Source organism: Schistocerca serialis, chromosome 7, assembly GCF_023864345.2.
Source record: "Schistocerca serialis cubense isolate TAMUIC-IGC-003099 chromosome 7, iqSchSeri2.2, whole genome shotgun sequence".
Taxonomy (NCBI): Eukaryota; Metazoa; Arthropoda; class Insecta; order Orthoptera; family Acrididae; genus Schistocerca; species Schistocerca serialis.
The window spans coordinates 162653237-162666008 of NC_064644.1; positions in this window are offsets into that span (position 1 = coordinate 162653237).

Consider the following 12772-nt stretch of genomic DNA (forward strand, 5'->3'; position numbering starts at 1 on the left):
CTGCACCTCTAAGAAGACTACAGTGGACTGCTCTGTGATGACCTACCTACCAATATTCTTCAAAACTTCGACTGACTCTGCTGTGGGTTGGCTCTGTTGTGGCCCATTACCTGTCTGCATGTCGAGAGTCAGCACTATCTTTCCGTTGGAAGGACAACACTACTTCTTCAAGGCTGCATGGAAATCCACTACTTCCGCGTGCATTTTCTTTTACTGCTCAGACTTTGAGAAAAAAAAAAAACCTGCAATTTTACTGTGATGAATGATCAGGACTGTCTTTATGGACTGTGAGAAAATTTTAGCTTTTGACCAACAATGTATCAATAAGTGTGTGCATTTGATATCTTTGTTATTGTAATTATGAAAAATTTTATCAAATCATTACTGGCCACTGCCCAAAACAATTTGTAAAATTTTTTGTGGGGAGCATGGGGGCTATGTAAGTAGGCTGTTTAGGTTTTCTTATTGGTAACGCCACGTAGCGCTCTGTGTGAGAATCACTAGCTGTGCTGTGTACAATCTGTGGCTGTTTTGCATTGTTGTCTGCCATTGTAGTGCTGGGCAGCTGGGCTGTTAACAGCGCGTAGCATTGCGCAGTTGGAGGTGAGCCACCAACAGTGGTGGATGTGGGGAGAGAGATGGAGGAGTTTGGAAATTTGTAAGACTGGATGTCATGATCTGTTATGTATATTATGATTTTTCAACACTATTAAGGTAAATACATTGTTTGTTCTCAACTAAAATCTTTCATTTGCTAACTATGCCTATCAGTAGTTAGTGCCTTCCGTAGTGTGAATCTTTTATTTAGCTGGCAGTAGTGGCGCTCGCTGTTTTGCAGTAGTACGAGTAACGAAGATATTTGGTGAGGTAAGTGATTTGTGAAAGGTATAGGTTAATGTTAGTCAGGGCCATTCTTTTGTAGGGATTTTTGAAAGTCAGATTGCGTTGCGCTAAAAATATTGTGTGTCAGGTTAAGCACAGTCCTGTATAATTGTTTAAAGGGGACGTTTCACGCTATCTGATCAAAAGTATCCAGACATATCCAAAAACATACGTTTTTCATATTAGATGCATTGTGCTGCCACCTACTGCCAGGTACTCCATATTAGCGACCTCAGTAGTCATTAGACACCATGAGAGAGCAGAATAGGGCGCTCTGCGGAACTCACGGATTTCGAACGTGATCAGGTGACTGGGTGTCACTTGGGTCATAGGTCTAAAATGGTTCAAATGGCTCTGAGCACTATGGGACTTAACATCTTAGGTCATCAGTCCCCTAGAACTTAGAACTACTTAAACCTAACTAACCTAAGGACATCACACACATCCATGCCCGAGGCAGGATTCGAGCCTGCGACCGTAGCGGTCGCGCGGCTCCAGACTGTACTGCCTAGAACCGCTCGGCCACCCCGGTCATATGTCTGTACGCGAGATTTCCACACTCATAAAGATCGCTGGACCCACTGTTTCCGATGTGATTAGTGAAGTGTAAACGTGGAGGGACACGTACAGCACGAAAGTGTACAGGTGACCTCGTCTGTTGACTGACAGACTACCGACAGACCAGATTGTCACACAGGAATTCCAGACTGCATCAGGATCCACTGAAAGTATTATGACAGTTAGGCGAGTGGTGAGAAAACTTTGATTTCATGGTCGAGCGGCTGCTCATAAGCCACACGTCAAGCCGGTAAATGCCAAACGACGCCTCACTTGGTGTAACGAGCTTAAACATTGGAAGACTGAACAGTGTGCGGAGTGACAGATTACGGTACACAATGTGGCGATCCGACGGTGGGGTGTGGGAATGGCGAATACCCGGTGAACGTCATCTGGCAGCTTGTGTAGCGCCAACAGTAAAATTCGGAGGAGGTGGTGTTATGGGGTGGTCTTGTTTTTCATGGAGAGGGCTTGCACCCCTTGTTGTTCTGCGTGGTAGTATCACAGCACAGGGCTAAATCGATGTTTTAAGCTCCTTCTTGCTTCCCCCTGTTAAAGAGCAATTCGGGGATGACGATTGCATCTTGCAGCATGATCCAGCACCTGTTCATAATGCACGGCCTGTGCCGGAGTGGTTACACGACAATAACATTCCTGTAATGGCCTGGCCTACGCAGAGTCCTGAACTGAATCCTACAGAACACCTTTGGGATGTTTTCAAACGCAGACTTCGTGCCAAACCTCACCGACCGACATCGCTACCTCTCCTTTGAGCACCATTCAGTGAAGAATGGGCCGTCACTCCCCAAGAAACCATCCAATACCTTTTTGAATGTATTCCTGTGAGAGTGGAAGCTGTCATCAAGACGAAGAGTTGGTCGGCACCATATTGAATTCCAGCATTACCTATGGAGGGCGCAATGAACTTGTAAGTCATTTTTAGCCAGGTGTCCAGATACTTTTGATCACATAGTGTATCTGTAGCTTATCACCTAAATAGATTCGTACAAGGCGACAAAAGTCGTGGGATAGCGATATGCAGATATACAGATGGCAGTAAAACGACGTACGCAAGGTATAAAAGGGCAGTGGATTGGCGGAACTGTCATTTGGACTCAGGTGATTTATTTGAAAATTTTCCGACTTGGTTACGGCCGCAGGTTGGGAATTTTACAGACTTTAAAGACGGAAGGATTGTTTGAGCTGCAATCATCGGACATTTCATTTCAGAAATTGTTACGCAATGGAATTTTCTGAGATCCACAGTCTCAAGTGCGTATCGAGATACCAAAAATCAGGCATTACTTTTCACCACGGACAGCGCAGTAGCCGACGGCTTTCACTTAACGACCGAGAGCAGCGGCTTTTGCGTTGAGTTGACAGTGCTAACAGACAAGCAGTACTGCGTGAAACAACCGCAGAAATCAATGTGGGACGTATGACGAACGTATCTGTTAGGACAGCTCCGCGAAATCAGTAGTTAATGGGCTATGGCAGCTGGCAATCAACGGGAGTGCTGTTGCTAACAGCACGGCATTGAAACTTCCTGGCAGATTAAAACTGCGTGCCGTCTCCCGGGCTCTTGACCACGTCGGTTGGACCTTAGACGACTGAAAAACCGATTTAAGTTGGCAAGATGTGACAGTAGGGTTCGAGAGTGGTGTTGAGCCCAAGGCCATCGACCCAAGTTGTCGGCACTCTGCAACTTGAAGGTGGTTCCATAATGATTTGGGCTGTGTTTACACGAAATCGACTGGGTCCCCTGGTCCAAATGAACCTATCATTGATTGGAAATGATTATGTTCCGCTACTTGGGGACCGTTTGTAGCCATTCATGGCCTTCAGGTTTCATGGATGACAATGCGACAAGTCGCCAGGCCACAGCTGTTAGCGGTTGGTTTGAAGAGCATTCTGGACATTTTGAGCAAATGAATTGGGCACCCCAGACACCCGACATGAATCAAGTCGAACATTTTGGGACATGATCGAGAAGTAAATTACTGCACAAAATTCTGCACCAGCAATACTTCCACGAATATGGACTGCTACAGAGGCAGCATGGGTCCGTATTTCTGCAGGGCGACTTGTGGAGTTCGTGCTACATCGAGTTGCTGCACTACACCGGAAAGCAGGATGTCCGACACAGTATTATACCAAGCCTTTTGCCATTTCAGTGTGCTCCCTGCCCTTTAGTTAGGATAACAACTCTTCTTATATGCAGTACGTGCACCATTCGCTGATCTTCGGGTATACTCAATATTTTACTTTATGTTTATTTAGCAGTACGCTTTCTCAAGCAGAAGAGAGCCGTACCGTGCCCAGCGCTGTATGAGCTGAGTGAGCACCCGCTGCGCGGACGTTGGGCGCCTTCTGCTCCCGCGGCCAGCAGCCAGTAGCGGGCGGCGCCCCGCCGTGCTCATCAGCGGCCTCTGTTGATGGGATGCAGCCGTGGCCCCTCGTAGCCGAGCTTCCTCCCGGTCTGGCTGTCTGCCATTACTGAACGTAGTTGTCTGTCAGTCGAGAGCAATGGCTCTCAGGATGAATAATGGGCAACAACATCTGCAGCCCAGTTCTCATTCGTCGTTCTACGCTTTTGAATGCATCTTGAGCTTCATATTTTCCCTTCTAAGAATACTAAGATTACTGGAAAAATTAATTGCAACGGTGTGGTTCCACAGACCTTCCCAAGTCCCACATCTAAAAAGCACGTACGGGGTGGTCCATTGATAGTGACCGGGCTAAATATCTCACGAAAAAAGCATCAAACAAAAAACTACAAATAACGAAACTCGTCAACCTTGAAGGGGGAAACCAGATGGAGCTATGGTCGGCCCGCTAGGTGGCGCTGCCATAGGTCAAACGGATATCAACTGCGTTTTTTAAAAATAGGAACCCCCATTTTTATTACATATTCGTGTAGTACGTAAAGAAATATAAATGTTTTAGTTGGAGCACTTTTTTCGCTTTGTGATAGATGTCGCTGTAATAATCACAAACGTATAACTAGGTGGTATCACGTAACATTCCGCCAGTGCGGACGGTAATTGCTTCGTGATACATTAACCGTGTTAAAATGGACCGTTTAACAATCGCGGAAAATGTCGATATCGTGTTAATGTATGGCTATTGTGATCAAAATGCCCAACGGGCGTGTGCTATGTATGCTGCTCGGTATCGTGGACTACATCATCCAAGTGTCCGGACCGTTCGCCGGATAGTTACGTTATTTAAGAAAACAGGAAGTATTCAGCCACATGTGAAACGTCAACCACGACCTGCAACAAATGATGATGCCTAAGTAGGTGTTTCAGCTGCTGTAGGGGATAATCCGCACATCAGTAGCTGACAAATTAACGCGAGAATCGGGAATCTCAAAAACGTCGGTGTTGACAATGCTACATCAACATCGATTGCACCCGTAACATATTTCTATGCACCAGGAGTTGCATGGTGACGACTTTCAACGTCATGTACAGTTCTGCCACTAGGCACAAGAGAAATTACGGGACGATGACAAATTTTTTGCACGCGTTCTATTTAGCGACGAAGCATCACCCTCCACGACGGCTGCGACAAGTGGAACATCAGCGACCTTGGCGGGTTACTGAATGGTGCGGCATTATGGGAGGAAGGATAATTGGCCCTAATTTTATCGATGGCAATCTAAATGGTGCAATGTATGCTGATTTTCTACGTAATGTTCTACCGATGTTACTACAAGATGTTTCAGTGCATGACAGAATGGCGATGTACTTCCAACATGACGGATGTCCGGCACATAGCTCGCGTGCGGTTGAAGCGCTACTGAATAGCATATTTCATGACAGATGGATTGGTCGCCGAAGCACGATACCATTGCCCGCACGTTCACCGAATCTGACGTCACCGTATCTCTTTCAGTGGGGAAAGTTGAAGGATATTTGCTGTCGTGATCCACCGACAACACTTGACAACATGCGTCAGCATATTGTCAATGCATGTGCGAACATTACGGAAGGGGAACTACTCGCTGTTGAGAGGAGTGTCGTTACACGTATTGCCAAATGGATTGAGGTTGACGGACATAATTTTGAGCATTTATTATATTAATGTGGTATTTACAGGTAATCACGCTGTAACAGCATGCATTCTCAGAAATGATAAGTTCACAAAGGTACATGTATCACATTGGAACAACCGAAATAAAATGTTCAAATGTACCTACGTTCTGTATTTTAAGGTTTGACGATGACATTGCAATTCTGTCAGGCACAGTAAAGGTCTTGAAAAATCAGTTGACTGAAATGACCAGTCTTAGATTAAAAGATGAATATCAACAAAAGTAACACAAAGGTAACCTAAGGTAGTCAAAGGAAATCAGGTGATCCTGACTGAATTAGGTTAGAACTCGAAACACTAAATTCAACACATGGACAATAAATAGCTGCCGATAACTTAAGTAAAGAGGATATAAAATGCAGACTGGGAATACCAAGAAAAGCATTTCTAAAAAAAGAGGATCTTTTAACATAATCTAGAAATTTTAAGTTACTAAAAGTCTCTTATGAAGGTATTTCTCTGGAGTATAGCCTTGTCGGGCAGAGAAACATGGATGAGCGCTCAGACAAGAAGAGAATAAAAGTTTTAGAAATGTAGTGCTGCAGGAGTGTGCCGAACATTACGTGAATGTAAACTGCAGTGCTCATTCGGAGGCGAAGAGGGTTGCACAGAACAGACAAGCGTGGCAAGCTGCGTCAAACCGCTCTTCAACTGAAAACGACGACTACAATAACAGTTAAAGCTCTGAAAACCATATGTTACGCTGATACTAATTAGGAAAATTATTTCAGTGAATCACATTCTGCTTGGTAAACCAGACAGACGCCAAATCACTAGCCGAGAACGTAGAACGTAATTGTAAGTACGCTGTTTAGATTTTTATATTGGTAACGCAACGTAGCGCTCTGTATGAAAATCACTGACTGTGCTGTGTGCAGTCTGTGGCTGGTTTGCATTGTTGGAATTTGCTATTGTAGTGTTGGGCAGTTGGCTGTTAACAGCACGTAGCGTTGCGCAGTTGGAGGTGAGCCGCCAGCAGTGATGGATGTGGAGAGAGAGATGCCATAGTTTTGAGAGGTTACTATACGCAGACGATTTGGACGTGTGTCCGCCAGAAAAAGGTAATTTGTAAAGATGGTTGTCATTCATTGATAGATCTATATGACGACTTTTGAACATCATTAAGGTAAATACATTGTTTGCTCTCTATGAAAATCTTTCATTTGCTAACTATGCCTATCAGTAGTTAGTGCCTTCAGTAGTTAGAATCTTTTATTTAGCTGGCAGTACTGGCTCTCGCTGTATTGCAGTAGTTCGAGAAACGAAGATTTTTGTGAGGTAAGTGATTCATGAAAGGTATAGGTTATTGTTAGTCAGGGCCATTCTTTTGTAGAGATTACTGAAAGTCAGATTGCGTTCCGCTAAAAATAGTGTGTGTCTGTTTAGTGATGATCAGAATAAGTAAAGAGAGAAATGTCTGAGTACGTTCAGTTTTGCTTAGCTGTTTGAAAGTCAAATAACGTAGAGGTTTATCAGTACAATCATTCATAAATTTTTCTAAGGGGACATTTCATAATGAATGTTGCGACTAGAAGTAACACGATCGAGAATCGTTATTGATGAAGGATACCAAGAATAGTCTTGCGTAACAACACACTCCAGTAGAGTTACAACACCCTCCAGGAAGCGAGATAGTGGCTGTACTAGATAGTCGGAGTAAGTATGGCTTCGATAATGAAATATCAACTGTCGGATTCACCAACCGTGATTGATAATTATTTCTGGTAGAGGGATAACGGACATATCCTCGTGACGTGTTTACCGCGTCCCTAATGTTTGTGGTGCCCACTTTCAAAAATCTCTTTCATGTCGCTGGAGTGGTGGATACTAGAATACTAATCATTTCATCTCTGAATATCCACTATGATGTTCCATAGTAATCTGTTTTACATATTCATATATATCAGTCGACCACAATTTTATTGTACCTGGAATGAGAGCGCTCCGGTCGGCTTATCGTGAGTTTTTATAGTGATATTTCACGAGAATAGGCTGAACCACTGGACAGTATAACTATGCACAACTGTTCTAAATTAATTCACAATGCAATGAATATTTCCTGTTCACCATTGTACTTGTTTACAGTGATGATAAAGATGACGGGAGGCCAAGTGCAATAATACCGTGGTCGGGTAGTACGCACGTGAGCAAAATTATTATGAATACCTACGATTAATAGCGAGTGGCTCAACTTCGTTAAGCCAGTACACCAGCGATTCTGCGTACCACGGATTCGAAAAGTCGTTGGTAAGTTTATGGAGGTCTGTGGCACCAGATATCTACATACACGTCACGCCGTTTCCGTAATTTATGGGTCTTTTAGTTTGTAAGCGTGCAACTATCCTCGCAACCCCGTAGCGTCCCGGATATCTTCCATCGCGTTCGAACCAGGCGAATTTGTTTGTCAAGACATCAATGTGAGCTCACTGTCATGCTCCTCAAGTCAGTATAGCACGATTGTGATCTTATCACACAATCATCCCTCTAGACTGTGCCATCAGTGATGAGAAAGCCATCAAGCTAGAAGAGATGCAGGTGCTCCGAAATAACGTTGTCGATGTTCACAGTTGGCATGGTGATTTCGATTACCACCAGAGTTGTAATGGAATCCATGGTGAATATTCCCCAAAGCATAATACTACCTCACTGGTCTGCGTCCATGGTGCAGTACATGTTTCAAGCAGCCGCCGCCTAGATTAAGGCATATCCGGACGCACTGGTCGATCTGGTGTTACATAAAACGTGATCCATCCGACTAGATGACGTGTTTCCTTTGATACTCAATCAAAACAGCCCACAGGATTCTTTCCATAATGAGTCTTTAACTCTGCATTGTAGTTCCTCTGTTTGAAACTTTCTGGCAGATTAAAACAGGATGTTGATCTGGAAATTAAAACCAAAACATTGGCTTTCGTGGGCAGGTCATTTATCGATTGAGCTATATAGGCACTGAAAACTTTGATACTAATTCTTTAGTTATGTCTATCCCCGACTTAGAAATTAATTGTAGAGAAGCCCATTGTGCACTTGTCAAATCTAAATGCCGTTGTGCTGAAGTCATCAAAATGTTTTTACTGTATTATCTTAATTAGCTACACTTCTATTGTTATTTGAACAACCCTCCCATTTTTGTGTTAAAAGTCCCTGCCTCACTGCAGTAAATCACAAATGGTAACCCACACTGATTTTGATCTTTCCTTTTCAGACATATCGGAGGCTTGGTTTTGGAAACATTTAGTTCACCAAAAGCATTCATGACCACTTTTTGTTTTTTAAAGTTTTTTCCCCGTCCATCCAGTCATTATACAATCAGTCTGAGCCCCCTAAAGTGTCTCCAGACATTTTCTACGCATATGACTTTTTTACTAATTCTTTAAGTTTTAACGAAGATTAAATTATGTTTTGTGTAAAACTCTGCTAGACGGCTTATACTTTCACTCCTTCATCAAGTTCATCTTTCAACGAATAACAACAACAGTCAAACAAGGGTGATAAAACTTAGTGGAATTAAATCAGGCAGTGCCGCGAGAATTAGATTAGAAAGTGAGACAATAAAATAATAGATGGCTTTTGCTAGTACGGCAGTAAAATAACTGGTGTGGATGAAGCAAATAGGATATAAAATACAGACTGGTAATAGCAAGTAAACGCATTTTTCTAAAAGTGGTATTTACTAACCTATAATACACTCCTGGAAATTGAAATAAGAACACCGTGAATTCATTGTATCAGGAAGGGGAAACTTTATTGACACATTCCTGGGGTCAGATACATCACATGATCACACTGACAGAACCACAGCCACATAGACACAGGCAACAGAGCATGCACAATGTCGGCACTAGTACAGTGTATATCCACCTTTCGCAGCAATGCAGGCTGCTATTCTCCCATGGAGACGATCGTAGAGATGCTGGATGTAGTCCTGTGGAACGGCTTGCCATGCCATTTCCACCTGGCGCCTCAGTTGGACCAGCGTTCGTGCTGGACGTGCAGACCGCGTGAGACGACGCTTCATCCAGTCCCAAACATGCTCAATGGGGGACAGATCCGGAGATCTTGCTGGCCAGGGTAGTTGACTTACACCTTCTAGAGCACGTTGGGTGGCACGGGATACATGCGGACGTGCATTGTCCTGTTGGAACAGCAAGTTCCTTTGCCGGTCTAGGAATGGTAGAACGATGGGTTCGATGACGGTTTGGATGTACCGTGCACTATTCAGTGTCCCCTCGACGATCACCAGTGGTGTACGGCCAGTGTAGGAGATCACTCCCCACACCATGATGCCGGGTGTTCGCCCTGTGTGCTTCGGTCGTATGCAGTCCTGATTGCGGCGCTCACCTGCACGGCGCCAAACACGCATACGACCATCATTGGCACCAAGGCAGAAGCGACTCTCATCGCTGAAGACGACACGTCTCCATTCGTCCCTCCATTCACGCCTGTCGCGACACCACTGGAGGCGGGCTGCACGATGTTGGGGCGTGAGCGGAAGACGGCCTAACGGTGCGCGGGACCGTAGCCCAGCTTCATGGAGACGGTTGCGAATGGTCCTCGCCGATACCCCAGGAGCAACAGTGTCCCTAATTTGCTGGGAAGTGGCGGTGCGGTCCCCTACGGCACTGCGTAGGATCCTACAGTCTTGGCGTGCATCCGTGCGTCGCTGCGGTCCGGTCCCAGGTCGACGGGCACGTGCACCTTCCGCCGACCACTGGCGACAACATCGATGTACTGTGGAGACCTCACGCCCCACGTGTTGAGCAATTCGGCGGTACGTCCACCCGGCCTCCCGCATGCCCACTATACGCCCTCGCTCAAAGTCCGTCAACTGCACATACGGTTCACGTCCACGCTGTCCCGGCATGCTACCAGTGTTAAAGACTGCGATGGAGCTCCGTATGCCACGGCAAACTGGCTGACACTGACAGCGGCGGTGCACAAATGCTGCGCAGCTAGCGCCATTCGACGGCCAACACCGCGGTTCCTGGTGTGTCCGCTGTGCCGTGCGTGTGATCATTGCTTGTACAGCCCTCTCGCAGTGTCCGGAGCAAGTATGGTGGGTCTGACACACCGGTGTCAATGTGTTCTTTTTTCCATTTCCAGGAGTGTACAAAGCGCTAGGAGGTCATTTATGGCGGTATTTTTTGGAAGCACAGCCTTGTACGGTATTGAAACGTGGACGGTAAGTGATCAGATAACAAACAGAATAGCAGCTTTTGAAATGTAGTGCCACAGAAGAATGCTGATTTTTGAATAGGTGGATCGCATGGGGAGATACTGGATGAAATTGTCGAAAAAAGAAATTTGATTTAAAAGAAGAAATGGACTGACAGGCCATACCTTGAGGAGCCAAGGAATGGTAAGTTTGATAATGAAGAGCAGTGTTGGAAGTAAAAATTGCAGAAGGAATCCTAGACTGGTATAGAATTGGCATGTTCAAATAGATGTAAGTTGCAATAGTTATTGAGAAATACACAGGTTTCTCAGTATAGACTAGCATGGGGACTTTATGAGATTTCCCTTAATGAACAACATTTTATTTGCTAATTTTTACATTGTATTGGAGTGTTGGCGTTAATGTGAATTATTCCGTCTCTTAAGCAGCAATATAGATGGTAACTATAACGAACAGGAAAGCAGTTCTCAAGACTGGAACTCATGTAGCAAGTCTGGCAACGCCTTATGGCGCTGAAACTATGCCAATGCTGTGAGGTGCTATGAATAAGTTGTGAGGGTAGAACCAGCTCAGCAATCTTAAACGACCAACATTTAGGCGCGAAACGAAGAACCTTTCTGTATCAAGTATTAATTATTAGAATCGACTTTTTGTACGTTAAATGCTAGGGGGAGCCTGAGTGGCATTAAAGCTTTGTTACCAAAATTCCGCTGTGCTGTAAACCATTTACATTAAGAAACTAATGATAGTTAATTTTCTGCTGACAGTAATACGAAGCGTAGAAGAGCTTTCTGTTGTGTGTCAAGCATATCAGTCGGTGTTTGGATGCAATCCGAATGTGATGTATGTACAAATCACACTCCCCGTTTTCAGTATCTTTTGAGATTAACTACATCAAACTATTTAATTGTGAACTGTTTTACGATATTTACTAATAACTGTAGCATAATGGTACCCCATAAATTATTTAAAGTGGATTAGCTACCCGCGCTTCCATTACCAGCCGTGTAGGTGGACTGTTTGAAGCTCCAAACGAATCCAGTATACAACGAGAACTGCTTCGAGGGATTACATCAACGAGACAGCAGTACAGAACAGGTAGGAGTAAACCCTATGTGCCGATTTAGTAAGTTGATGCAGGGAAGCGCTAACTTTACCTTTGCAGTCTCAAGTGTGAAGAAACGACCAGTTGTACTATTCATCAACTGTACCACTTTCTATAGACTCGTGGTTCGAATGAGAAATATTTATAGAGGTTTTTTGCAGCTGGGAGGGATCTTACAATGTGAGGCTCCTCTTATTTCCAACACCATTTTACATATTGATTTTAAACATTGTACTGGGACGCTGTAATTAACATGATTCACTTGCTCTCTTAAGCATTGACGTAGATGTAGAGTAGGAAAGCAGTTCTCACAGCAGCATTTCAGGCAAAGAAATGGCAAAGCCATATGGTGCAGAAACTACACAATGGGTCAGGGAGAGTTCACTACGTCATGAAAGTAGATCTAACACGGTGATTATGAATGACGGGGACCTACCGGCATTTAGGTGCGAAACTAGGAACTTTTATTTATCAGATATTAATCTGCTTTTGGCATATTAAATGCTAGGGGCAGACTAAATGTCGTTATAGTTTTGCTACCATAATTCCACTATGCCGTAGACTATTTATATTAAGAAACAAATAACAGTTTATATTCTGCAGAAATGAACGAACCATTCCAAAGTTATATGAAGTGCTCTAGAGATATTATATGTTATACGCTTAGCACCTCAGTCTGCTTCAGGATACAAGTAGAGGCTGTCTCTGTGCAAACCATGCTCCCAATTTTCGTTGACTTTTTGTGATTAATTGTATTAAACCTCTCTTACAGTGTTTATTAATGAATGGCATCCCGGAATTTATTTAAAGTAGATTAACTACCCGCACTTCCCATCGTAGCCATATACGTAGATTGATCGCATGCGTCTCTGAAGAAATACAGTACGCTACGAAAACTGCTTTAAGAGGGGTCTACTAGTGAGAGAATAGCAGGGAATAGTTAGGAGGAAGTT